At 41.9% G+C, this 25,998-nt stretch overlaps 1 protein-coding gene across 4 annotated transcripts in view; it reads right to left on the reverse strand.

The window, feature by feature from the left end:
* Positions 1 to 507: 507 nt before the first annotated feature.
* Positions 508 to 25,998, reverse strand: part of LOC132395525 (transcription termination factor 1, mitochondrial) — a 170,228-nt gene continuing 144,737 nt past the window's right edge. Inside the window, exons 4-5 of one of the 4 annotated variants that reach the window (XR_009512640.1) lie at positions 21,248 to 21,372; positions 508 to 639 (exon numbers count right to left, since the gene is read on the reverse strand). The gene's annotated coding sequence lies outside the window, so the exon portion shown is untranslated. Of the gene's footprint in view, positions 640 to 7,302; positions 7,392 to 12,321; positions 13,607 to 13,630; positions 13,884 to 21,247; positions 21,373 to 25,998 lie in introns of those variants that run through there. The other 3 variants (XR_009512643.1, XR_009512641.1, XR_009512642.1) reach the window with 3 other exon arrangements.

The raw sequence follows: 25,998 nt of genomic DNA on the forward strand, positions 1-25,998 counted from the left end.
CTGGAAAGCAAATGGACATACACAAAGACACTAGATTTAGATTAATTTATTTACCCCATGTACAACAAAGCATACAGTGAAATGCTTTTTTTTACATCAACAACCAACACAAGCTGAGGATGTGCTAGGGGTAGCAAATAAGTGTCACCACAATTTCTGGTGCAAAGTAGCATGCCCCCAGTGTTGAGCAGAACAACATAAGCAGCAACGGCAACAAAATACCAACAATAAAACAAGCTCTTTCCCTCCTTCTCACCAACTCACACACACAGAGTCCTCCAAACACAGGACAGGCCACCTCCCAGCCTCCAGTAGACTCACAGACATTGGGCTCTGACTTAGCCTTGTCTATTTCCCTCACTGGCCAGGCCAGGGCTGATAGGAGGGTTCTCAGTGATGACTGATTAAATTCTGTTTGGCTGGTCAAATTTTAAAAGGGTATACACATATGAGGGCTGATTGGTAAGTTTGTGGCCTAAGGTAGAAGGAGTCAATTTTAGAAAACCTAGCACATTTATTTTTCCTACATTTACACACTTAGTCCAGCGGTCATGGAGCATACGGATCCTTCTTTGTAGAAGTCGGTGTCTTGGACCTCCAGGAGTGGTCCACAGCAGGGGTGATTGATAAGTTCGTGGCCTAAGGTAGAAGAGATGAGTTATTAACTTCAAACTTTCTGCATAATCACTCAGAGTTGAAATGCGCGTGCTTGTAACGAGAGCTGTATAACTCATCTCCTACCTTAGGCCACAAACTTATCAATCACCCCTGCTGTGGACCACTTCTACAAAGAAGGAATCCATCCATATGCTCCACGACCGCTGGACAACGTGTGTACATGTAGGAGGGGACTATGTTGAAAAATAAATGTGCTAGGTTTTCTAAAATTGACTCCTTCCACCTTAGGCCACAAACTTATCAATCACCCCTCGTACAAAGGAGAGTAGTCTTATGCTAAGACAAATAGTCCATACAATTTGAACCTAGTGGTAATTCGGAGGAGGAAAAGTAGGCATCCATTGACTCTGGCTATTCTTTTGAACTTGTGCTTAATGAAAGTGCCCCCCAAAGTGGGGTTATGATAAGAGAGGTCTATGATAAGTAGATATGTAGATATCAGTAATGCAGTCCAAAATAATGGGTATAAAACAGGAAGCTCTCTGATTAAATGTGGATTTAGGTTAGGTATGTATTGTATCGAGTAGTTCTCAATTTTATGCTTTTATAAAATAAATAAAGAAAGAAAAATCCAAGAAATGTAGGAACAGCTGTTGTTTCTATGCAATGTTTCCTCTTCTACTGGGAAAAACAAGTCTAGACTGGGTGAATGAAATCTGCCCTTGGAACACTTCAGCCCTTTAGACTGAACAACTTCAGACCTCAGCTGCCTCTCTCAATTTCCTGACAAGTTGTCCTTTTCACATTCAGTTCCACTCTATTCCACTTTGAAGCTGTTTTACATTTTGTAGCCTGGGAAAAATTACACACTCGGGACAACAAATACACTTTTGGGTCTTTAATTCCTTTATCTGTTTTAGATGTTTTAATGCAGGAAGAGGGTATCGAATAAAAACAACTAAATGAATTTTAAAAATACACAGTTCCTGCTGTTACAATCTCGGCTTACACACACTAGTGTTTCAACGAGTTACATATGCAGTACGAGAATAAATAGATCAAAATATACCGACAGTGGCAAATCAAAAAACAATACAAACATTAGAATCTCACCAACCCCATACCATATACACAACGGCAAAAATATAAATAAATGCATCTCAACTTAACTAGAAGATATACTCATTTCACACACGCGTGCTTAATTTCCAAACACGTATAGGCTAGACCCTGCACCACTTTGAGGGAACTGCCTTGCTTTGGGTATGAGGTCTAACCTCATCCAGCCGATGAGCTCCTGCACAGGTTGGGGGAGGTACTCCAACTGTGAGAGGTACTGGTCCCCATCCCATCACGGTGGGTGTCGAGGGGGCTCAGGGAAGTGCAGGGGTTCTGGCGGCACCACCACCACCGGAAGAGCTCGTTGGACCCAGGCCTCGGGACGCCACGTGGGAGAGGATCCCACACGATGTGAGCCACCTCACAGGGCTGCCCACCGTTCCCTTCCGCGATGCCCCAAACCGTTTCTTGTATGGTCTGCTCCTGCACATCTTGCACTTACTTGCCTTTGTCTGTTGAGCAGACTCACCTTGGCCATCTGTTTTACCAGCAACAGAGGAAATCTTTTTAAGCAGGAGTCTTTCCCCTGTACACCAGAGTGGAAGGCATTGCTGTACCGTGCAACAGGTTTTAAGCAGGGTCACTGACACGCCGTCCACCTGTGCAATCTGAGGCCGGGAGGAGTCGGTGTACCACACTTATCTGGAGTGTGAGACGTTCCAGCCCCTGTTGGAGTATCTGCTGCCCGGGTTCTGGTTGCACTTCAGCCTCGTGCTCCTCATCTATGGGCCCCCAGTTCGGAAGAGGTTGGGTCGCAAAGATGATCTACTGGTGGGCTTGCTCCTGGGACTGGCCAAGATTTCCATTCACGGGTCTAGGCTGTGGAAAGTTGAGGGGCTCTGTCGGGGCCAACTGCCTGTCCCAGGGATACATTCGTGGCCGGCTGTCCTTGGAGAGGGAGCTTGCAGTCATAATGCATACAGTGGGGGTTTTCCAGGACTGGTGCCCCCCGAAGGAATTGACTGTTTTATTGATAGGAATAATCATTTCTTAATTTGAATTTATTCACTGCCTTGTAAATACTTAATGTTTGTACTCTGTTCTGTAAATAAACTTCTATAGTTCTGTAAAAAAAAGTGATTTTTTTTTTTGTATCCATTGTTGCACCGATGCAATGAAATGACTCAGAATTTTGCAATTCTTCGTCATTAACCTCATCAGAAATGTCCGTAGGGCTAGGCCTAGAATCCTCCTCTTCAAAAATCGCCACACTGGACTGTCTTTAGAATGAAAATTTCATTCCATTTTCTAGTTTCTTTGCTCCCATAAGTCAGTCAGTAAGGGGAAGTTGGGGGAGATAATTCAGGAAGGAGAGGCTGACATCCCAGCCCAAGTTGGGCAAGTTCATTTGATGTTTGGGAAAAGCACTTCACACTCCTCAACAGCCTACATTCCACCCCTCAGTGTAATACAGCATTCACCACTTACCAACAGCCTCCCTGAAGTCACGTCAAAACTGAGAATGGGCTCAAGCAAATAAACATGGTCCTATACTGCCATATACTGGACTGACCACCACTGTGAGTGCTAGCATCACACATTGTGCAAAGTTCAAAATTAAGATGTTTATTTTTTTATTAACCACGATCTCTTGTAGAACCCATAGCGACCCCTCAAGGAACCCTGTTGAGAAACCCTGTTCTACTCCGTATGTGCATGATGAAGTCACCATTTTCTCTTAAAGGCACAAGCAGCTCTTTTAATATTACCAGGGTGAATAGATATGTGCACTTCAGCAAAAAAATAGTAATCAGCAATCACCTGATTAGATTTCTTCCCTGCATATAGTTAAGTGTCCTCGATTACTCACTCACTGCAAAGAACTTTTAACCTCTGCTGGAAAAGAATGGCATCAAATCAGTAGAAAGATGTGGCATAGGATCGGAAGACTTTGCATCTTTATAGGTTGAGTTAAGGAACTGCAAGGGTAAAAGGACCCTGATGGCAGTTATATACAGGTGTCCCAACAGTAGCTGGGACATGGACCACAGATTACAATAAAAAGGCATGTCAAAAAGGCAATGTTATAATAGTCATGGGAGATTTCAACATGCATATTGATTGTGAAAATCAGGTTTGTAATGGATCTCAAGAGAGTGAGTTGTTGAATGCCTATGGGATGGATGGCTTTTTAGTGCAGTTTGTCGTTGAGCCTACTAGGGGTTCCGCTATACTGAATTGGGTGTTATGTAATGAACTGGAGATGATTAGAGAGCTAAAGTTAAAGAACCCTTAGGAGGCAGTAATCACAGTATGACTGAGTTCAATTTGACAGGGAGAAAGTAAAGTTTGACATAGCAGTATTTCAGTAGAGTAAGGGAAATTACAGTGGTATGAGAGAGGAGCTGGCCAAAGTAAATTGGAAGGAGCTGCTGGCAGGGATGACAGCAGAGCAGCAATGGTGTGAGTTTCAGAGAAAAATGAGGAGAGTGCAAGATCAATGTATTCCAAAAATAAAGAAATACTCAGATGGCAATATAGTACAACCGTGGTCTTCAAGGGAAGTGAAGACTATTGTAAAAGCAAAAGAGAGAGCATACAACAAAGCAAAAATTAGTGGGGAGACAGAGGATTTGGAAGCTTTTAAAAACCTACAGTGAGCAACAAAAAGGATCATTAGGAGGGAAACAATGAAATATGAGAGCAAGCTAGTAAACAATATCAAAGTGGATGGTAAAAACTTTATCAAGTATGTAAAAAATAAAAGAGAGATGAGACTGGATATAGGACCACCAGAAAATGAGGCCAGAGAAATAATAACAGGGGACAAAGAGATGGCAGGTGAACTAAATGAGTATTTTGCATCAGCCTTCACTGTGGAAAACACTAACAGCGTGCCTGATTTTGAAGGGTGTGAAGGAAGAGAAGTGAGTCCAGTTACATTTACAAGGGAAAAGGTGCTCAAAAAACTGGAAAACCTAAGTCACCTGGGCCAGATGATCTGCACCCTAGGGTTCTGAAAGAGAACCCTGGTCGAGATTGTGGAAGTATTAGTATTGATCTTTCAAAAACCAATGGACTTTGTCATGGTGTCAGAGGACCAAAAAATTGCAAATGTCACTTCAGACTTTAAGAAGGGAGGAAGGTATAAGAAAGGAAATTATAGATCAGTTAGCCTGACCACAGTGGTTGGGAAGACATTGGAATCAATTGTTAAGGATGAGATTATGGAGTACTTGGTGAAACAGGACAAGATAGGACAAAGTCAGCATGGTTTCCTTAAGGGAAAATCTTGCCTAACAAACCTGTTGAAATTCTTTGAGGAGAATACAAGTAGGATAAATAAAGGGGAGGCAGTGGATGTTGTAATTTGGATTTTCAGAAGGCCTTTGACAAGGTGCCACACATGAGACTGCTTACCAGTTTAAGAGTCCATGGCATTACAGGTAAGTTACTGGCATGGTTGGAGCATTGGCTGATTGTTAGGAGGCAGTGAGTGGGAATAAAGGATCCTTGTCTGGTTAACTGCCAATGACTATTGGGGGTTCCACAGGGGTTGATGTTGGGTCCACTTCTTTTATACTGTATATCAATGATTTACATGATGGAATAGTTGACTTTGTTGCTAAGTTTGCAGATGATATGAAAATTGGTGTAGAGGCAGGTAGTGTTGAGGAAACAGGTAGGCTGCAGAAGGACTTAGACAGATTAGGAGAATGGGCAAGAAAGTGGCAAATGAAATATAATGTTGGAAAAAGCATGGTCATGCACTTTGATAGAAGAAATAAATGTGCAAACTATTTTCTAAATTGGGAGAAAATCCAAGAATCTGAGATGCAAAGGGACTTGGGAGTCCTTGTGCAGAGCACCCTGAAGGTTAACTTGCAGATAGAGCAGGTGGTAAGGAAGGGAATGTTAGCATTCATTTCAAGAGGTCTTGAATACAAGACCAGGATGTGATACTGCGTCTTTATATGGCACTGGTGAGGCCTCACCTTGAGTATTGTGAACAGTTTTGTGCTCCTCATCTAAGAAATGATTTGCTGGCATTGGAGAGGGTCCAGAGGAGGCTCACAAGGATAATTCCAGAAATGAAAGGGTTATCATATGAGGAATGTTTGATAACTGGGTCTGTACTCATTGGAATTCAGAAGGATGGGGGGGGGGATCTTATTGAAACCTTTCAAATGTTGAACAGCCTAGACAGAGTAGATGTGGAAAAGATGTTTCCCATGGTGGGGGAATCTAGGATAAGAGGCACAACCTCAGGATAGAGGAGTGTCCATTTGAAACAGAGATATGGAGAAATTTCTTTAGCCAGTGGGTGGTGAATTTGTGGAATTTATTAGCACAGGCAGCTGTGGGTACAGCTTTAAAGGTTCTTGATTTGACACAACATCAAAGGTTATGGGGAAAAGGCTGAGGAGTGGGACTGAGGAGGGAAAAAAAGGATCAGTCGTGATGGCGGAGCAGACTCGATGGGTCAAAAGGCCTAATTCTGGTCCTATGTCTTATGGTCTTCAACTGCTTCTCTGAAGGGAACTGAACTTGGACTAGCCAGTATCTGTGACACTGCTGCAGGACTTATGGAGGCCACATCTAGGACTGACCTTGGTTCATGATGTGGGTTAGAGTGCTGACCAGCATTTACCTTTTACTCCTGCTGGGTGCTGCAGCAGGACTACCAACATCTGACCCTGTATCAGCAGTCACAGGGACTATAGTCTCAGTTCCAGACGATTTTACAGTTCCAAAAGATAAGCTGTCATAGCTAAGGTCGAGATTCTGTACACCCTGTTCTGACACATCTTCTACTAATATCACACCATTCCCTGAATCCTCAGGATCTGACTCATGTCCCAGGGGAGGGCTAGCCTGAATTACAGGGGTTTACAGTCTCCTTTGAGGAAGTGGGGTGGGAAGGTTCTCATAGGGCCTGATGTCTACCCTCTTCACCCTCTTGACAGGCCTTCCCTCCAAAGGTTTCACAGTGTATGCACTGTCCAGTACCTCTACCACCCTGTAGGCAGTAGATTTCCAAGCATCCTAGATTTCATTATGGCCTTTTGGCCTATTTCTGAGGTAAACCAGTGCATTTACATCAATCTTAGGACAATGAATTTTATCCTCCTGTAAAGCAATGTGTTCCACAGCCTTTTATTCAGAGTATTCTTTTGCTCTGCAATGGGCATCACTCAGTCATTTCCGGTGTATTTCCAGTCATATTTCCTAAACACAGACTGTTCTCACCCCGGCAGAGCATCCACTAGCCAGTGCAGATTAACACCAAATGGAAAGTAATAAGGGGAGTATCCGGTGGTCATGTGAGGCATCATATTTTATGCATACACTAATCCTAGCCACCTAGATTTGTTTCTTTTCTAGAGGCAATGCAAGCAACAAATCACACGTCATCCTGTTGAGCGTTGCTAGTAGGGTGATGGGGTGTGGTACAACTTTTCTTCACCCCATACACTTTGCAGAGCTCAGCTATGACCTCACTTTCGAAGTTATGGCCCTGATCAGAATGCAGCCTCTCAGGAACACCACACTTCATAAACCATTCCCTCAAGAGCACCTTTGCTGCGGTATCCACCTTTTGATGCCGAGTTGGGAATGCTTGGGTAAAAACATCTGTGACTACGAAGACATTCTCACGCCCATCAGCTGCCAGCTCAAGCACAGTGAAATCTCCAGCAGCAACTTCAAGCGGCCTAGAAGCAAGAAATGATTTCATGGGGGGACGGTTTTTAGCGTGCGGCATCTTAGCTAATACACAATGCAGACAACTTTTGATCCACCATGACACATCGTGGTGCATGCCCACCCAGAAACACATACTTCTCAACAAGTGCAGAGTGGGCTCTATGCCTTAATGGCCCATAGAGCCATGTACATACCCTGACACTTAGCTCCTCAGGCTGGTAGTAGCAAAAGCTGATAACATTCCCCGAGCTTCTCATCCTCAACTACACTCCTTAAGCTCCCTGACCCTGTCACAACGCTTTAACAGAGACAAAACAGGTTAGGCAGATCTTTACATTCCTTGATATTCCGCTTTCTGGTTTGGTCCCATAAGTTTCTAAAGACAGTTAACACAGGGTCTTGCTTGGAGGGTTGGGTGCTTCCTTGCATCAGACCACTTACATTGCTAATACCAGCTTCAAGAGATCAGGTTTGCCTAAACTTACTGCTTTTAAGGCCAGTGGTAGCCAGTGCTGGGTCAAGAGCAGTGCCATGATTGATCAGACTACAGATCGCCCAGACCCATCGAATTCAGCATCCTCTGAGATAGGTTCAGTCTCCCCTGCAAATGGCTGCCTAGAGAGAGCATCAGCCATGGTATTGCCCCGATCTGGACGATACTGAACATCAAAGTCAAACACTGACAGCTGTGAGATCCATCTCTGCTCAATCGCTCCCAACCTGTGTGGTGAACTACATATACCTGTCTGGACACGCCCCCTGCTGACTGCTCCTGTGGCTCCTCCCACAGACCCCGGTATAAAGGCGATTGAGGTCTGAGCCCGGCCTCTCAGTCTCCAGGATGTAGTATGGTGGTCACTCACGGCTTGTTCCTTCTTTCAGTCAATAAAAGATGATATCTCACCTTTACGTCTCAGAGTGAGTTATTGATGGTGCATCAACCTGGCAGTTTTCAAGTGGGATAACAGATGATTGTCAGCAATTATGGTGAATTTGGAACCTAATAAGTAACCATGAATCTTCTCTACTATGGCCCACTTAAGTGCAAGCAGCTCTAATTTCATGCTGCTATAATTCCTATCATTCTTCTCAGCATTTCTCAATTATCAGCTTGCAAATGCAATAACCCTCTTTGCCTCTCCCTGTTGCTGGTATAAAATAGCGCCTAGTCCATGACTGATTGCCTCAGTCTCCACTATGAATGGCTGTGTGAAATCAGCAAAGCCAAGGATCGGTGAATTGGTCACTTTCTCTTTGAGCAAGTCAAAGGCAGTTTGACATGCTTCCGTCCAAGACTGATTTAACGGCTGCTTTGTTTTACCAGGACTCCCTGGCTTAAGACATAAATTCACTACACCATGCAGCAGACCTGCAATCTTTGAGAATCCTTGAATGAACCGTCTTCAATAACTCCAAAGACTGAGAAATGACCTTAAGTCTTTGACCATAGATGGTACTGGCCACTGATGAATAGCCAGGACCTTCTCAGGATCTGTGCCAAATCCCTTGGCTGATATCTGGTGTCCTAAGTACTTGACTTCTAACTGCAAAAAGTGAGATTTTTTCCAATTTCTCCTTCAGACCAGTCTCCTTGAGATGCTGAAGCACAATGCCAAGCCTCTCCAGAGTTCCCGGAAAGCCTGTGAATACACCAGGATATCATCCAAGTACACAAGCATAACTTGGAAAACTAAGTCATTCACGGTTGCCTACATGTGTCTTTGAAAAGTTCCCAGACAATTGTAGATCCCAATTGACCAAACAGGGTCTAATGCCTGTCGCGCTCCTCTACCACCACTGGTGGTAACCACTCATAAAGTCTATTTTTCGAGAAAAATTGTGCTTCCCTCAGAGTATCAAAACTCATCAGTATACAAGTGCAGGGATGCATCCTTTTTAGTCTTATGATTCAGTCTCTGATAATCTACACAGTCTTATGCTACCATCGGCCTTCCATACCAACACTACAGGTGAAACATACACACTATTGCTCTCCTGAATTACACCCTTCTTCAACAACTTCACTGTACTGATTAAGTAGAATGTGATGGTATGACTGTGAAACAGGCTCATCGTCAATGAGCTGAATTTCATGCTTGACCTTGGTGTACCCAAGGTCTTCATCTGCAACTGTAAACGATATCCAGGTACAGCTAGTAAAGTTCTTAGGTGAGCTTATTGTTCTTCACTACCCCCAATGTTGAGTCTGTATAGAATTGACTTTAACTTGGGGTTTCACTTGTTCAGTGCCAGCTGAGATCCACTGAAATCTTACAGAACGTTGCTGATCACTATCTATGCACTCTAACTTTGACAGTATACCCAGCCAAGTCCTAGGTGAGAGCCATACATCCTCTCAAGAGAGGTTTAAAACCTGTACTGGCCGTGTCCGACTACGAGAGTCAACAAGCATGGGAACAACTACAAGATCACCGGATAGAGGAGTGTTAGGTGGCTCAAGTAACACCTTATGGTCAATACCAGCATCTCTGGAGGCCTTGCTTGCCAAAATGGTAACTGCAGATTCAGCAGGTATGTGCTCAGTATCTTTTCCCAAACCTCAGACTAGGGCTTTCTTTTCAGTAGTGCGCATCTGCACTTTCTGGAAAACATCTCTCCAATCAGAATCCAACTTTCCTTCAATGGTTGTGTCAAATTCCATGCAGACAAGTTGTCTACATTGGCAAATAATGTTCCTGCCTACAATGCATGGGACAGGTTGTTCAGTGATAGCCTGTAGCAGTGATAATCTGTTCAGTGATAACAGGATCCCTGAGTACTAGAAAGCCACAACTTAGCAACTGTTAACCTAAGCCAGCCGGGAATGGACGACAAATCCTAACTCTCTCCATTCAAGTGTTCTCAAAAGAACTACTCAGTCAAGGTGCTCACTTGACTATCTATGTCTAACAGACATTGGACGACGACACCTGATATCTTAAGCTCAATGACAGGACATGTTCCTATTGGAACAACTGGTCACGGGATGGCTATGCATTATCTGAGTCTGTGAGGTTCTCCTGAATTGCCCAACTCACAACAACCTGAGGACTGGAGGATTCGGGCTCTATGTCTCTTGCGCTTCGCTTCTGTGCGCAATTCTTAGCCATGTGCCCTCCCATCTGACACTTGAAACGTATTGGTTGCCCATCCTCTGAGACCCTAGGCTGCAACTTAGGTCTACTGCTAGTAGCATGTGCAACACCCCTCTGTAGAGCAAGATCTTTCATTGCTTGAATCAACTCACTAATGGCTTGCCCTGCTCTGCAACTACTTTAAGGACATTTTTTAGAGTGACAGAGATAGCTTCCTGAGCTTTGAGAATTCAGCACTGTGCCTGGCCACTGCTACACTTTGACTTTACAGTCTTTGCATTTCCTGAGGACTCTTCTGAAAACCACAGACGAACCTCCTCTTGCACTTCTACCATTGAGGACTCAGGGTTGTCCCACATGTATCTGTGGAGCTCGCTTCTAAGGGAAAGATCACTGATGCCCCCTATAAATTGATTTCTTAGCACTGCCCTCTTATTGACCACAGCATCAGGGGAATGCTTCAGTAGCAAGTTAAGAGCTTGGGCTAAGGTATTGTGAAAATTCTCTTGTGTCTTCACCCTCATGCTGTTTGTGACTACAGAAGCTATGCTACAGCTGGGGGTGTACTACGGTTGTCACTAAAAGCTTCCCTGAGATAGATGAACAAGTCAGCAGCCTGGTCTTCCTCAGCATCACTGCGCATACGTGCTTCTTCCAGAGCTGCACTCCTGAGCAGTGACTTAACAAAATCATACTGATCCCAGTCAGACTGATTTCTAGCACAAAGCACCCATTCGACTTCTTCAATAAAGTCATGAACAGGCCTCTCATCTTTCTCAATATCCTCCATAAATGTTGCGATGTGTCTTTCCCTTGAAACATATACATAGGACCTTTGCCTAATTTATCTATAGACCCTGGCTTCCTCGTGCCTACTACGCAATTCTCTAATTTGTTCATTCAAATCATGTTCAGTTTGCTCATCCTCTGAGTGTAACATTTTTAAGGTCTTTAAGGTCTCTGCAACAAGCCTGGGAACAGGGTTGCTGACATCTCCTGCAGAAAACATGATGCCTTCATGGCAGCAGTTGCTCTGGACCACCATCACAATTCTACGTCCTGGCATCAGTTCCAGATGTCCCAGCCCAGTCTCCAGGCTCTACCATGGTCTCCACGTGACAACAGGTTCTCCGTCCGTCCCACAGGAAGGAGTGCCCTGTTCTTCACCACTACCGTATAATGTGTTGTACACATTATCTTTTATAGGAGATCACCAGTTCGAAGCCGGCTAGATTCAAACTCAGGACCTCTTGCGCTGAAGTCCAGTGCTGATGCCACTACGCCACCATTGTATATTGTACTGCATACAAAACTCAAAAACCCTCTAAAATAGCTTGGAATTACCCCACTCCTGGTCCCAAATTTTGTAGCCTGAGAAAAATACACATTCAGGATAACAAATACTCTTTCCGGTCTTTAGTTTCTTTATCTGTTTTAGATGCTTAAATACAGAAAGAGGGTAACAAAATAAAAACAACTAAATGATTTTTTTAAAAAACACAGTTCCTGCTGTTACAATCTCTGCTTAATTTCGGTCCATAAACTTGTGTATCAACTTGTTACATATGCAGTATGAAAATAAATAAAACAAAATATACAGAAACAACACAGTAGTGGCAATTCTAAAAAATATAATACAAACAACATTAGAATCCCACCAAACTTGTACCATATACACTTCATCAAAAATATCAATAAGTACATTTCAACTTAACTAAGAGGTATACTCATTTTGCACACACGTGCTTAACTTCCAAACACGTATAGGCTAGACCCTGAAATGAATTCTCCTTACTCACTCTATGTTATCAGAGATTAACCCACTTGGTCATGAAACAATAAAGTAAGACAAAAATAAACTTTTACATAAGCTTTTACATAAGCCTGTAGTTCAATCACTAGAAAGACGAACTTACTAAGCCAATAAGGACCTTCACACAACCACACAATCCAGCGCCAGTACCTTACTCACAAAAATCTAAAGCATCCACATGTAAAACATGTCAAATTACCAATATTCTAGATTTACAAACAAGTATAAGCAAATTTACATAGATTTAATCAAATATTATTCACCTTTCCTCACCATATGACCAGTACTTCTTGGGGGCATGGGGAAATGCAGCTCCCAGTACTTGATGTTCATCTTTCTAGAGCATTGTAACTCTTCTTTCTACTCTGCACGTGCATAATGATGTCATTGTTTTCTCATAAAGGGTAAGACTAAGGAACACATACCAATCTACACTGAGGGATCAGAAGTGGATAGAGTGAACAGTTTCAGGATCATGGGTGTCAAAATCTCTGAGGACCTGACCTGGACCCAATATATTGATGCAGCTATAAAGAAGGCAAGACAGCGACTATACTTCATTAGAAGTTTGAAGAGATTTGGTATGCCATCAAATACACTCAAAGACTTCTATAGATATACTGTGAAGAGCATTCTGATTGGCTGCATCACTGTTTGGTATTGGAGAGGGGAGCTACTGCATAGGACTAAAACAAGCTGCAGAGGGTCATAAATTTAGTTGGCTGTATCTTGGGTACTAGCCTACAAAGTACCCAGGATCTTCAAAGAGCTGTGTCTCAGAAAGGCAGCATCCATTATTAAGGACCTTCAGCACCCAGGGCATGCCCTTTTCTCACTGTTACCATCAGGTAGGAGGTACAGAAGCCTGAAGGCACACACTCAGCAATTCAGAGACAGCTCCTTCCCCTCTACCATCCGATTCCTAAGTGGACTTTGAACCCTTGAACACTAACTCATTTTTTAATATATGTTATTTCTGTTTTTGCACAACTTTATATCTATTCAATATTCATATACTATAATTGATTTACTTATTTATTTATTTTTCTTCTTTATTATGTATTCCATTGAACTGCTAAGTTAACAAATTTCACGACACATGTCAGTGATAATAAACCTGATTCTGATTCTGAACATAACCAGCAGGAACTTTTATAATTCCTCATCACTCCTGGTCCATTCTTTCTCCTGCAATGCATCTGCATAACATTTTTATCTGAGCATCAGACATTGTATCACTCCATTGTATTGCTTCCATGGTTGGCTTTCCTATTCACCAGTATTGCTGATGTGTTAACAAGAGATTTCCTTCTGTCTAAAAAAGGAATGATTGAAGGATTCAGAGACAGTTTATTATCCACAATCAGCAGCCTTTCGTTTAGCAATGGTAGTGCTTCGTACACGGTCAGCTTCATCTTCTCACTCAGATCATCGTTTCATCTGCTGCTTGTTGCCATTAAAGCAGTTTTATGTGTTGTTGGGTGTCAATAGTGAGCATGTTCAATATTCACAAACAAGAGGAAATCTGCAGATGCTGGAAATCTGAGCAACACACACAAAATGCTGGAGGAAATCAGCAGGCCAGGCAGCATCTGTGGCAAAGAGTAGAACCATAGAACATTACAGCACAGAAACAGGCCCTTTGGCCCTTCTTGGCTGTGCCAAACCATTTTTCTGCCTAGTCCCACTGACCTACACCTGGACCATATCCCTCCATGCCCCTCTCATCCACGTACCTGTCCAAGTTTTTCTTAAGTGTTAAAGGTGAGCCTGCATTTACCACTTCATCTGGCAGCTCATTCCACCACTCTCTGTGTGAAGAAGCCCCCCACAATGTTCCCTTTAAACTTTTCCCCCTTCACCCTTAACCCATGTCCTCTGGTTTTTTTCTCCCCTAGCCTCAGTGGAAAAAGCCTGCTTGCATTCACTCTATCTATACCCAACATAATTTTATACACCTCTATCAAATCACCCCTCATTCTTCTACACTCCAGGGAATAAAGTCTGAACCTATTCAACCTTTCTCTGTAACTCAGTTTCTCAAGTCCCGGCAACATCCTTGTAAACCTTCTCTGCACTCTTTCAACCTTATTAATATCTTTCCTGTAATTTGGTGACCAAAACTGCACACAATACTCCAAATTCAGCCTCACCAATGTCTTATACAAACTCACCATAACATTCCAACTCTTATACTTAATACTTGATTTATAAAGGCCAGTGTACCAAAAGCTCTCTTTATGACCCTATCTACCTGTGATGCTACTTTTAGGGAATTTTGTATCTGTATTCCCAGATCCCTCTGTTCTGCTGCACTCCTCAGTGTCCTACCATTTACCTTGTATGTTCTACGTTGGTTTGTCCTTCCAAAGTGCAATACCTCACATTAAACTTCAGCTGCCATTTTTCAGCCCATTCAGTTGATCCAAATCCCTCTGCAAGCTTTGGAAACCTTCCTCACTGTCCACTACACCTCCAATCTTAGTATCATCAGCAAATTTGCTGATCCAATTTACCACATTATCATCCAGAGCACTGATATAGATGACAAATAACAATGGACCCAGCACTGACCCCTGTGGCATACCACTAGTCACAGGCCTCCACTCAGAGAAGCAATCCTCCACTACCACTCTCTGACTTCTCCCATTGAGCCAATGTCTAATCCAATTTACTACCTCTCCGTGTATACCTAGCAAATGAATCTTCCTAACTAACCTTCCATGCGGGACCTTGTCAAAGGCCTTACTGAAGTCCATGTAGACAACATCCACTGCCTTTCCTTCAACCACTTTCCTGGTGGCCTCCTTGGAAAAACTCTAATAGATTGGTTAAACATGACCTACCACGCACAAAGCCATGTTGACTCTCCCTAATAAGTCCTTGCTATCTAAATATTTGGAGATGCTATCTCTTAGTACTTAGTACAGTCAATGTTTTGGGTCGGAACTGTACTTTTTTCCATAGATGCTGCCTGATCTGCTGAGTTCCTCCAGCATTTTGTGTGTGCTGTTCAATATTTAATTTAAGTTTCAAGAGGTTAAAAAAATAAATGAACTATTGTATTTTATCAGCAAGAAAAGCCATCATAAACATAATAATGCATGGAGAAGACCTAGAGGTTGCAATCATATCGAAGAAATTCAAAAGTAATATTAGTTCTATACATATAATTTAATCAAATACTGTCTATTCAATCTAGAGTAATTATTTTTTGTTTAATGAACAAAATGATTCAACAGGGTACAATGTCAGAAGTATACTTTTAATAGAAACATTCTCCCTCATCTTAAGCTAATATAAACCAATTTCAAAATATATTACATATCAAACATGAAACACATATGTTAGAGAAAAAAATATTTGAATAATTCGTCCAGGTAACAGAGAAAAAAAAAATTCTTTAAAAATATAACTACAATGGCAGAGAAAGGCTGTGGACACAAGAGATTCTGCAGATGCTGGAAATCTTGAGCAACACACACAAAATGCTGGGACAATTTACCAAGTCAGAGGGGAATAAACAGGGCAATGAACAGTATAAAATGTCGACTGTTTATTCCCCTCCAGAGATATTGCCCGACTTCCTTAATTCTATTAGCATTTTGTGTGAATAAGGACTTGTTTTTACTTTGACCATTCTTAGTTTGACTGGTATTAAGGTGAATTGAATTGTACAAAAGGAAGTGGAGGTGGATACACATACAGTGAAGGAATCATTAAATTCAGAGAGTTATTCCCTTTCTTCCTGCTTTGTACTTCATACAGGTTTATTTTCTGCTACTGAGCTCTCTCACTTTATAAACAAAAGCAAGGTAAACGATGTTTTAATAGGAAAGCCAGTTTTGGATGTGTTTCTCTTATTGCCAACCTATCACCTTTTGGATTTGAGAGATAAAAGGGCCTTGTCCTAAAGTGTAAGGTCAAAATATACTGCAGATGCTGGAAATCTAAAATAGAAATAGAAAATGCTAGGAATACTCCGAGAATATCAGTGAACAGAGAAGCAGAGTCGTACTTTACATTGATGACTTTTCACAAGAACTACTGGAAATAAAAGAAGTTTGTGTTCCTGAGAAAGATGGGGAAGGAGCAAAGGGAGATCAGGAAAGAGAGTGGCACTGAGTGATGGTGGCACTGAAGGGAGGAGGGGAATAGGAGAAAGCAAATGAAGTCTGAAATAACACTACCACATCCTTGTTATTTCTTGATGACCAGAAATGCATGCAGTACTCCAGCTGAGGTCTGACCAAGGTTTTATAAAGTTGGAACATAACCTCCCTACTTCCTTTATTCAATGCATCACCGAATAAAGACATGCATCCTGTTATCTACCTATGTTGCTACCATTGAGAATCTATGGATTTGCACTGGGAGCTCTCTTTGTTTCTCAATATACCCCAGGATCCCACGATTCACAATATATATCCAAACCTCATTAGTGATCTCAAAGTACATCAACTCACAAGAGCCAGATTAAACTCCAACTACCATTTGTCAGCACAATTCATCAAAACGTTGATATTGGTCAGCAACCCAAGACTAAGTTGCACACTATCAACAACTTAGTTCCATCCATGAAGATACTTGTCTCTCACATCCATATCCAAGGTACTCATATGTATAACAAACAGCAAGTGTCCCAGCACTGATCTTTGTTGGACACTACTAGTCACAGGATTCATCCACAAAGAACCCTCAACCATTACCCTCTGTTGCCTACTGCCAAATCAAGTTCCAAATCGATTTGTCAATGTGCCACAGATCCCATGGGGCCTAACCTTTTGAACTAGTGTCCCATACAGGACCATAACAAATACGTTATTAAAAACGAGAAAATCTGCAGGTGCTGGAAAACCAAGCAACACACACAAAATGCTTAAGGAGCTCAGCAGGACAGTCAACATCTACAGAAAAGAGTACAGTTGATGTGTTGGGCCAAGAGCCCTCACCAGGTCCTGACGGGGGGGTCTCAGCCTGAAATGCCAACTATTTTCTCTTTTCCATAGATGCTGCCTGGTCTGCTGAGTTCCTCCAGCATTTTGTGTGCGTTGCTTGAAAACATTATGGAAGTCCATTTAAATCACAAATCCAACTCTGTCCTCATCAATACATTATTACCTCTTCAAAGAATTCAATTATAAGACCACAAGACTTAATTGGGTTATTGGGATATCAGAGCCTACTCCACTATACCACCATGCTGTCTCTATTCTGATGTTGTGCCCTCTGATCCTAGACTCCTCAACTATCGGAAACATCCTCTATTTAGGCCTTTCACTATTCAATAAGATTCAATGAGATCTGATGCACCATCAATAACTCTGAGACGTGAGTTAAGGTAGGCTTTTATTGGCTGGAAGAAAGCACAAGCAGCAAGTGACCACCACACAACATCCTGGAGATCTAGTTCACCACAAGATCCCACCTCATTCTTCTAAACGCCAGTGAGTACAGGCCCAGAGCCATCAAACACTCCTCATATGTTAAGCTTTTCACTTCAGGAATCATTCTCAGAAACCTCCTCTGGACTCTCTCCAGTACAAGCACTTCCTTTCTTAGATTAGGGGCCGAAACATGTCATAACATTCCAAATATGGTCTGGCCAATGCCTTCATATTCTAGTCCTCTTGAACATTGCACTTGATTTCATTACCACTGACTCAATCTGCAAGTTAACCTTCAGGAAATCCAACAAGAGGACTCCAAAAAGCCTATGCACCTTTGATTTCTGAATTTTCCCCCATTTAGAAAATAAGCTATGCCTTTAGTCCTTCTACCAAAGTGCATACCATATACTTCCCTAGACTACATTTTATCTGCCACTTCCTTGCCCATTCTTCTAATCTGTCTGAGTCCTTTAGCAGACTCCATGCGATCTCAACACAACCTGCCCCTCCACCTATCTTCATATCGTGAGCAAACTTGGCCACTAAACCATTAATTCCATCATCCAAGTCATTGACGTACAGTATAACGTGAAACAATGCAGTTCCAAAACTAACTCCTATGGAACACCACTTGTCACAGGCAGTCAACTAGAAAAGGCCTATCACCTACCACCCCACTAGTATCCACGCCCAGCACATAATTCTCTGAAACTTCCACCATCTCCAATGGGATCCTGCCACCAAACACAACTTTCCCTTCTCCCTACTCTCTGCTTTCTGCAGGATTCGCCCCCCTACACGATTCCATGTCCACTTATCCCTCCCCACTGATCTCCCTACTGGCACTTAACCTTGCAAGCACAAGTGCCACACCTCCTCCCTTACTACCATTCAGGGCCCCGAACAGTCCTTCCAGTTGAGACAACACTTCACCTGTGAGTCTGTTGGGGGTCATCTACTGTATCTGGAGCTCCCAGGGAGGCCTCCTGTATATTAATAAGACCTGATGTAGATTAGGAGACCACTTTGTCGAGCACCTCTACTCCGTCCACCACAAAAAGCAAGATCTCCTGGTGGCCACCCTTTCCAATATGTCAGTCCACGGCCTCCTCTACTACCACGATGAGGCCACACTCAGGTTCAAGGAGCAACACCTTATATTCAGTCTGGTTAGCCTCCAACCCAATGGCATGAACATCAATTTCTCAAACTTCCTGCACTTGCCCCCTCCATTCCCTCTCACCATTCCCCATTCCTGTTTCCCTCTCTCACCTTATCTCCTTACCTGCCCATCACCTACCATGTGCTCCTCCCCTTCCCTTTCTTCCATGTTCTTCTACCCTCTCCTATCAGATTCCCCATTCTTCAGCCCTTTACCTCTTACCAATCAACCCCAGCTCTTTACTTCACCCTCCACCTCTCCCAGTTTCACCTATCATCTACCATCTTGTACTTCTTCCACCCCTCCCCCACCTTCTCACTCTGACTTCTCCTCTTTTTTCCAGTCCTAATGAGAGGTCTCAGACTGAAACATCTCCTGTTTACTCTTTTCCATAGATGCTGCCTGGCCTGCTGAGTTCCTGCAGCAATTTGTGTGTGTTGCTTTGGATTTCCGGCATCTGCAGATTTTTTCTTGTTGCTATCAGAAAAAGTCCTCTTTATTCCACTCTTTACTTAATCAAATCTGATTCATTACATGACACTCAATCCAGATTTTCCTGTTCCCTGGTGGGCTCAACCATAAACTGTTCTATAGAACCATCTTGTAGGCATTCTAAGAATTTCCTCCCTTGAAATCCAGCACCAACCTGATTTTCAAAATCCACCTGCATATTGAAATCCCCCATGATTATCAGAACATTGCTCTTTGTACATGTCTTTTCTATCTCCTGTTGAATTTTTACCCTATATCCTGGCTATTGTTTGAAGCCTGTATATAACTGCCATCAGGATCTTCTTACCCTTGCAATTTCTTAACTCAACCCACAAGGACCAGAAGGCACAGCCTCAGAATAGAGGATTGACCCTTTAGAACGGAGACGAGAAGGTTTTTTTTTAGCCAGGGGGTGGAATCTGTGGAATTCTCTGCCACATATGGCTCTGCAGGCCAGGTCATTGAGTATATTTAAAGCAGGTGTTGATAAGTTTTTGATAAGTCAGGACATCAAAGGTTATGGGGAGAAGGCAGGAGAATGGGGTTCAGAGGGTTAATAGATCAGCCATGATGGAATGGTGGAACAGACTTGGTTGAACGGTCTAATTCTGCTCCTATGACTTATGATCTTATTTTCTGATCCTATGTCACTTCTTTCAATGGATTCGATGTCATTTACACCGATAGAGCCATCCAACCCCTCTGCCTACCTGCCTACCATTTCAATACGATGCATAACACTGGATGGTAAGCTCCCAACTATGATCTTCTTTCAGCCACAATGTCATACCTGCCAATCTCTAACTGAGCTACAAGATCATCTACCTTATTCTGTATACTGCATGCTTCCAACTCCTATATAACACTTTCAGTCCTGTTTCATCATCTTTTTTTTATTTTGCCCCATGTTACACTTCAACTCTTCTCACTGACTGCAATTTTGCTCTATAATCTGCCTGTCCTTCTTCACAGTCTTATTGCACACTACATCTAATTACGTACCGACTGCCCCATCCTCTGCCCAATAACTCTGGTTCCCATCCCCCTGCCAAATTAGTTTGAACCCTCCCCAACAGCTCTACCAAACCTGCCTGCAAGGATATTGGTGCCAGTCGGGTTCAGGTGTAACCTGTCCCTTTAGTACAGGTTATGTCTTCTCTGGAAGAGATCCCAGTGATTCAGAAATCTGAAACACTGCCCCCTGCACCAGCTCCTCTGCCACACGTTCATCTGCAAAATCATCATATTCTGACCCTCACTGACACGTGGCACAGGCAGCAATCCAGAGATTACTATCCCTGAGGCCCTTCTTTTCAGCTTTCTACCTAACTCCCTGTATTTTCTCTTCAGGGCCTCACCCCATTTCCTACCTACGTCATTAGCACCAATATGTACCAAGACTTCTGTTGTTCACCCTCTCCCAATCAAATGGGTCAAACAGGATCTACCCTTTACGAAGCCTTGTTCCCTGTCTGATTTGTTTGTAACTTTCCAAATAGTCATTCATCTCCTCCCTCAGAATTTTTTTTTCCGGTACTTTCCCTAATGCTGTTGTTGCATCAACAGACCTATAGTAATCAGGCTTTATTCTGCTGCCTTTCTTATAAAGGGGGAACACATCTGTTGTGCTCCAGTTGGCTGATACCTTACCTGTGAACAGTGCAGATTTAATAATCTCAGCCGGAGCCAGAGCAACCAGTTTGGTTACCTTTGAGAGCACCTTGGATAAATTCCATTTATTCTGGGAATCTACAGCATTTTCACCTTAAGCCTGCTAAGCTATCAATTACGTCAAATATCTCTCTTTTTATGGAGATCTGTAGTAGACCTTTACCTGCCCTTTCCCTGAATTGTATGAAGATCATTTTCTGCAAAACCCAATGAAAAGTATTGAATTACTGTAGAATCTCACCTGTATCTTCAATCTCCACATGCAAAAGACTGAGGAGCTGGTGGTGGACCTGAGGAGGGCTAAGGCACCGGTGACCCGTTTCCATCCAAGAGGTCAGTGTGGACATGGTGAAGGATTACAAATACCTGGGGATACAAATTGACAATAAACTGGACTGGTCAAAGAACACTGAGGCTGTCTACAAGAAGGGTCAGAGCTGACTCTACTTCCTGAGGAGACTGAGGTCCTTTAACATCTGCCAGATGATGCTGAGGATGTTCTACGAGTCTGTGGTGGCCAGTGCTATCATGTTTGCTGTTGTGTGCTGGGGCAGCAGGCTGAGGGTAGCAGACACCACAGAATCAACAAACTCATTCGTAAGGCCAGTGATGTTGTGGGGGCAGAACTGGACTCTCTGACGGTGGTGTCTGAAAAGAGGATGCTGTCCAAGTTGCATGCCATCTTGGACAATGTCTCCCATCCACTTCATAATGTACTGGTTAGGCACAGGAGTACATTCAGCCAGAGACTCATTCCACCGAGATGCAACACTGAGCATCATAGGAAGTCATTCCTGCCTGTGGCCATCAAACTTTACAACTCCTCCGTCGGAGTGTCAGACACTCTGAGCCAATAGGCTGGTACTGGACTAATTTCCACTTGGCATAATTTACTTATTATTATTTAATTACTTATGGTTTTATATTGCTATATTTCTACACTATTCTTGGTTGGTGCGACGGTAACGAAACCCAATTTCCCTCGGGATCAATAAAGTATGTATGTCTGTCTGTCTGTCTGTCTGCAGATTGTCCATGATTGGACCTTATTCTTTTTCCCTTAATAAACTTGTAAAATGCTTTTGGATGCGTCCTGTCTGCCAGTGATTTCTCATGACTCCTCTTTGCCTTCCTGATTAGTTTTTCAAATGTCCCTACACATTTTATTCTCTTTACAAGCCTCCCTGATATTAGTTTCCTATATGCTTCCTCTTTTTGCTTTCTCCCACCCTCAATAGCCCTTGACATCCAAGGTTCCCTGTATTTGTTACCCCTGGCTTCCGCTCTAATAGTTAGTCCGAACTCTAGCACTTTCCATTACAGTATGCAGATAAACTGTAAGACCATAAGACACAGGAGTAGAATTAAGCCATTCAGCTCATCGAGTCTCTTCCACCCGTTCCATCGTGACTGATTTCTTTTCCCCCTCAACCTGATTCTCCTGTCTTTTCCCCGTAGTGTTTGACATCCTGAGTAATCAAGAATACATCAATCACTGCTTTAAATATACCCAGTGACTTGGTCTCCACAGCTGTCCGTGACAATGAATTCTACAGATTCACTTTTTGTATAACCATTTTAAGATAAACAAGAGTTCTGATCACATCTCTAAGATATTCCCCTAATGACACTCCAATTGACCAGCTCATTTCCCCAGAAGATCCAGTTATGTTCCTTCCCTCATTGGCCTAACTATGTACGTCATCAAAACCCTTTCTTGTACACAGCTCAAAAATTCTGCCTCCTCTGAGCTTTTAACACTAATCTCAGTTAATACTTGGGAAGTTGAAATAACCTTATTTTTAATTACATTTCTCTGCTGTTTACCTGCCAATCTGTTCCTTGGTCTCTTTTTGACGGTTGGGAAGTCTGTAATACACCCCAGTAGAGATAACACCCTTTTTGTTTTTAATCTTTACCCTTCCCTCCACATTTGAGGAGCCTTTTGTGGATGTCCTCAGTCAATACTGAAGTAATGCAACTTTTGATAAATAGTGCAATACCTATTCCCCTTTTAATGATTTCTCTGTCCAGACTGAAAATTCTACACCCTGGGATACCGAGTTGCCAGTTGCTACATGTTTTTCAACCCTGTCTCAGTGATGGCAACAATATCATAGACCTCTGTGTTAATTACATTTTTTTTATTTCATCTACTTTGGTATTTATACTGTTTCACAATCATTGAAGTTTGCATTTCAGGGATGCCTATCTATGGAGGGGACCAATCCAACTCACAAACCAAGCTACAGAAAAATTTAGACAATGCCAGTTCCCCAGATTAAACAGCACAAGGTTCTTTACCGATACATGTGGACAACAGCAATGTGGATTTTTCCATATGTTGCATTTTCTGAAACAGCATTTCTGTGACATTAAGACGTGAACGTGGTTAATTATCAGATTTGCACTATATCCTCAGATTTATAAGTCTGCTAACAACTTAAAACAATGCTATTTTATTTCAATATGAAAGCTTGTTTCTTCTAGAGGGGGTTCAGGTATTTCACAATCTTACACAAGACTATGTGGCAACATACAGTATAATTGTCTATGTTAGTACTTCTCCCATTCTTACATCTGAGAGATAGCCAAATTAATAGAAAAAGAACAATGCCCCACAAAAATAGCATCATCATTCAGGAAAACAAACTTGGGGTTGATACTTGGCTTTATTCCTGTGCCTCCTCAAAAACTGTCATAACATTAGTAGGCTGTATTTTTTGGGATGAATAGTTCAGTAAACATTTCATCTCTCATGTCACTGACATTAATTCTGTTTCTCTCTCCACAAAGACTGCCTGATTCTTGAGTATTTCCAATCAGTTTTCATTTCATCTCATGGGTTTATAGATAATTATTTGCAGATAAAGTTTCTCAGACAGCAATTATCTGAAAGAGAGAAAGAAATTTGTATAGTATTTTCATGTATGAACCACAGAAGGAAATAGGAATCCTCACTGTGTGCTGTTCAGTAGGTATTTATATTTATATTGATATTTAAATGGATAATGGATAATGCATTTCATCCAGCTCAAAGTCTTCGAATGTTTAATATCTGAGCTCATGGTATTCTATTTCCATACCAATGAATTAAAATCAGGATTATCATCTTTCTGGTGATTAAAGTTAACTCAGTGAACCCAGTCTTTGTTTCCATACTGTCCAAAAGTTTCATATATCGATAATTCATTCATGAAGATATCTACAATTTACCATATTAGAATAGAAAATAGAAGTTCCAGAACATCTGGTAGTGTTCGTGAAGAGAGAAACAGAGTTAGCATTTCAGGTCTATGAACTTTTTTCACTTGCTGTTTTTACTTCAGAATTTCAATATCTGCACATTCTTGTTTTATTATCTTTTACTAATTTGGGCCTGTGTTCTCCATTGCTACAGTTTAAGGAGTGATTTCCAATTTATCTGTTCCATCTCCTTAGAAGTTCTTTTTATACAGGTAATGTTGAAGCTGACTCAATTGCTCAGCACCAGTTACTTTGAGAATGTTCGAATCGGCATTCTCTAAGTGGTAATAGTGCCTGTAAAAGGGTCAGAAAAGGCAAGGCAGTCGGTTTGATTTGTTATTCCACTGCTGCTTGACAGGGACAACACAGCTTGTAAGTCTGTTCAAGATGGCATTTATATATCTTGACTTATTTTTGAAGTGGTTCAGTATGCTATAGCAAATTACTACTCTTTACAGGAAATCTTTAAAGTGACTACTTTTGGGTTATACTTACAGCTGTTAGAGACATTTGGATAAATCTGTGAGAAATATAAAACTAATATGCATTTTTGCCAATGAATCAGCTTTTCAAATGCATCAAACTCTTCTGAAAACATTAGCTTTCTTTTAACATTAAATTTCAGTATCTGGGCACTGCTATCAAGGCCAGCATTTGTTGCTCATACCTAATTGCCCTTGAAAAGGTAATGGTAATCTACATCTTGAACCACTATAATCCTGGTAAAACTACTCCCACAGTGCTGTTGGGTAGGGAATTTCAGAAATCAAACCCAGCAGTAATGGTAATCCGCAAATAAATATCCACATCTGGTATACATGGTAATATTATGAAAAAGCATTTTATTTGTAGTGATGAGGTTTGCAACGTTTGTAACTATGAAACATCTTGCTTGCCTCGTAAACATAAATTAGAAGTATTTTAGTGGTAAAAAATATTTTGATCACTACACTAATTGTTGTCCCGGGCAGGTTTTAACAAGTTTTATCTTTAATTATGCAACTTAGCTATCTGTTGATTCAAGACACACGGATGATTTAAAAAAATGGAGGGCTATGTAGGAAATGATCTTAGAGCAGGTTAAAAAGTTGGCACAATATCATGGGCCAAAGGATCTGTACTGTGCTGTAAGGTTATGTGTTCTGTGTTTGATGTACTGGGTTCTAACAACAAAATGAACAGCAAAGTTTTTTAAAGTGAAGTTTAGTCGAAAGTCTGGAAAATTTTCTTCCATCAAAGTAATTCAAACAGTTAAACACAGCAATAGAATATAAATGGTTATTACATGGAAGAGTGAAAAGATGTTTTCAGTGTTTAATCATCAGAATATGATATGGTAGGCCAAAACAAAATGTTATTCTCAAAGTGTTAACTGAAAGTGGAAAACCAACACCAAGACTGTTTACAAGAAGGGGATGAGCAGACTCCATTTTCTAAGGAAGATGAGATACTTCAATGCATGCTGGCGATCTTTTACCAGTTCATTGTAGCGAGTGCAGTCTTCTTTGCAGCTTTATGTTGGGGGAGCAGCTTTGGTGCTGGTGATGCAAAAAGACTAAATAAACTCATCAAAAAGGCTGGATCCGTCCTTAGCTACAACCTGGACTCTTTTGAGATAGTGTTGGAGAGGAGGTCACTAAACAAACTGTTTTACACGATGGACAATATGGCACATCCTCCCTATGTCCTACTGAATAAGCAGTGAAGCATCTTTTTGAACAGACTCATTCAGCTCCGCTGTCACAA

This window comes from Hypanus sabinus, chromosome 6, assembly GCF_030144855.1.
Source record: "Hypanus sabinus isolate sHypSab1 chromosome 6, sHypSab1.hap1, whole genome shotgun sequence".
Taxonomy (NCBI): domain Eukaryota; kingdom Metazoa; phylum Chordata; class Chondrichthyes; order Myliobatiformes; family Dasyatidae; genus Hypanus; species Hypanus sabinus.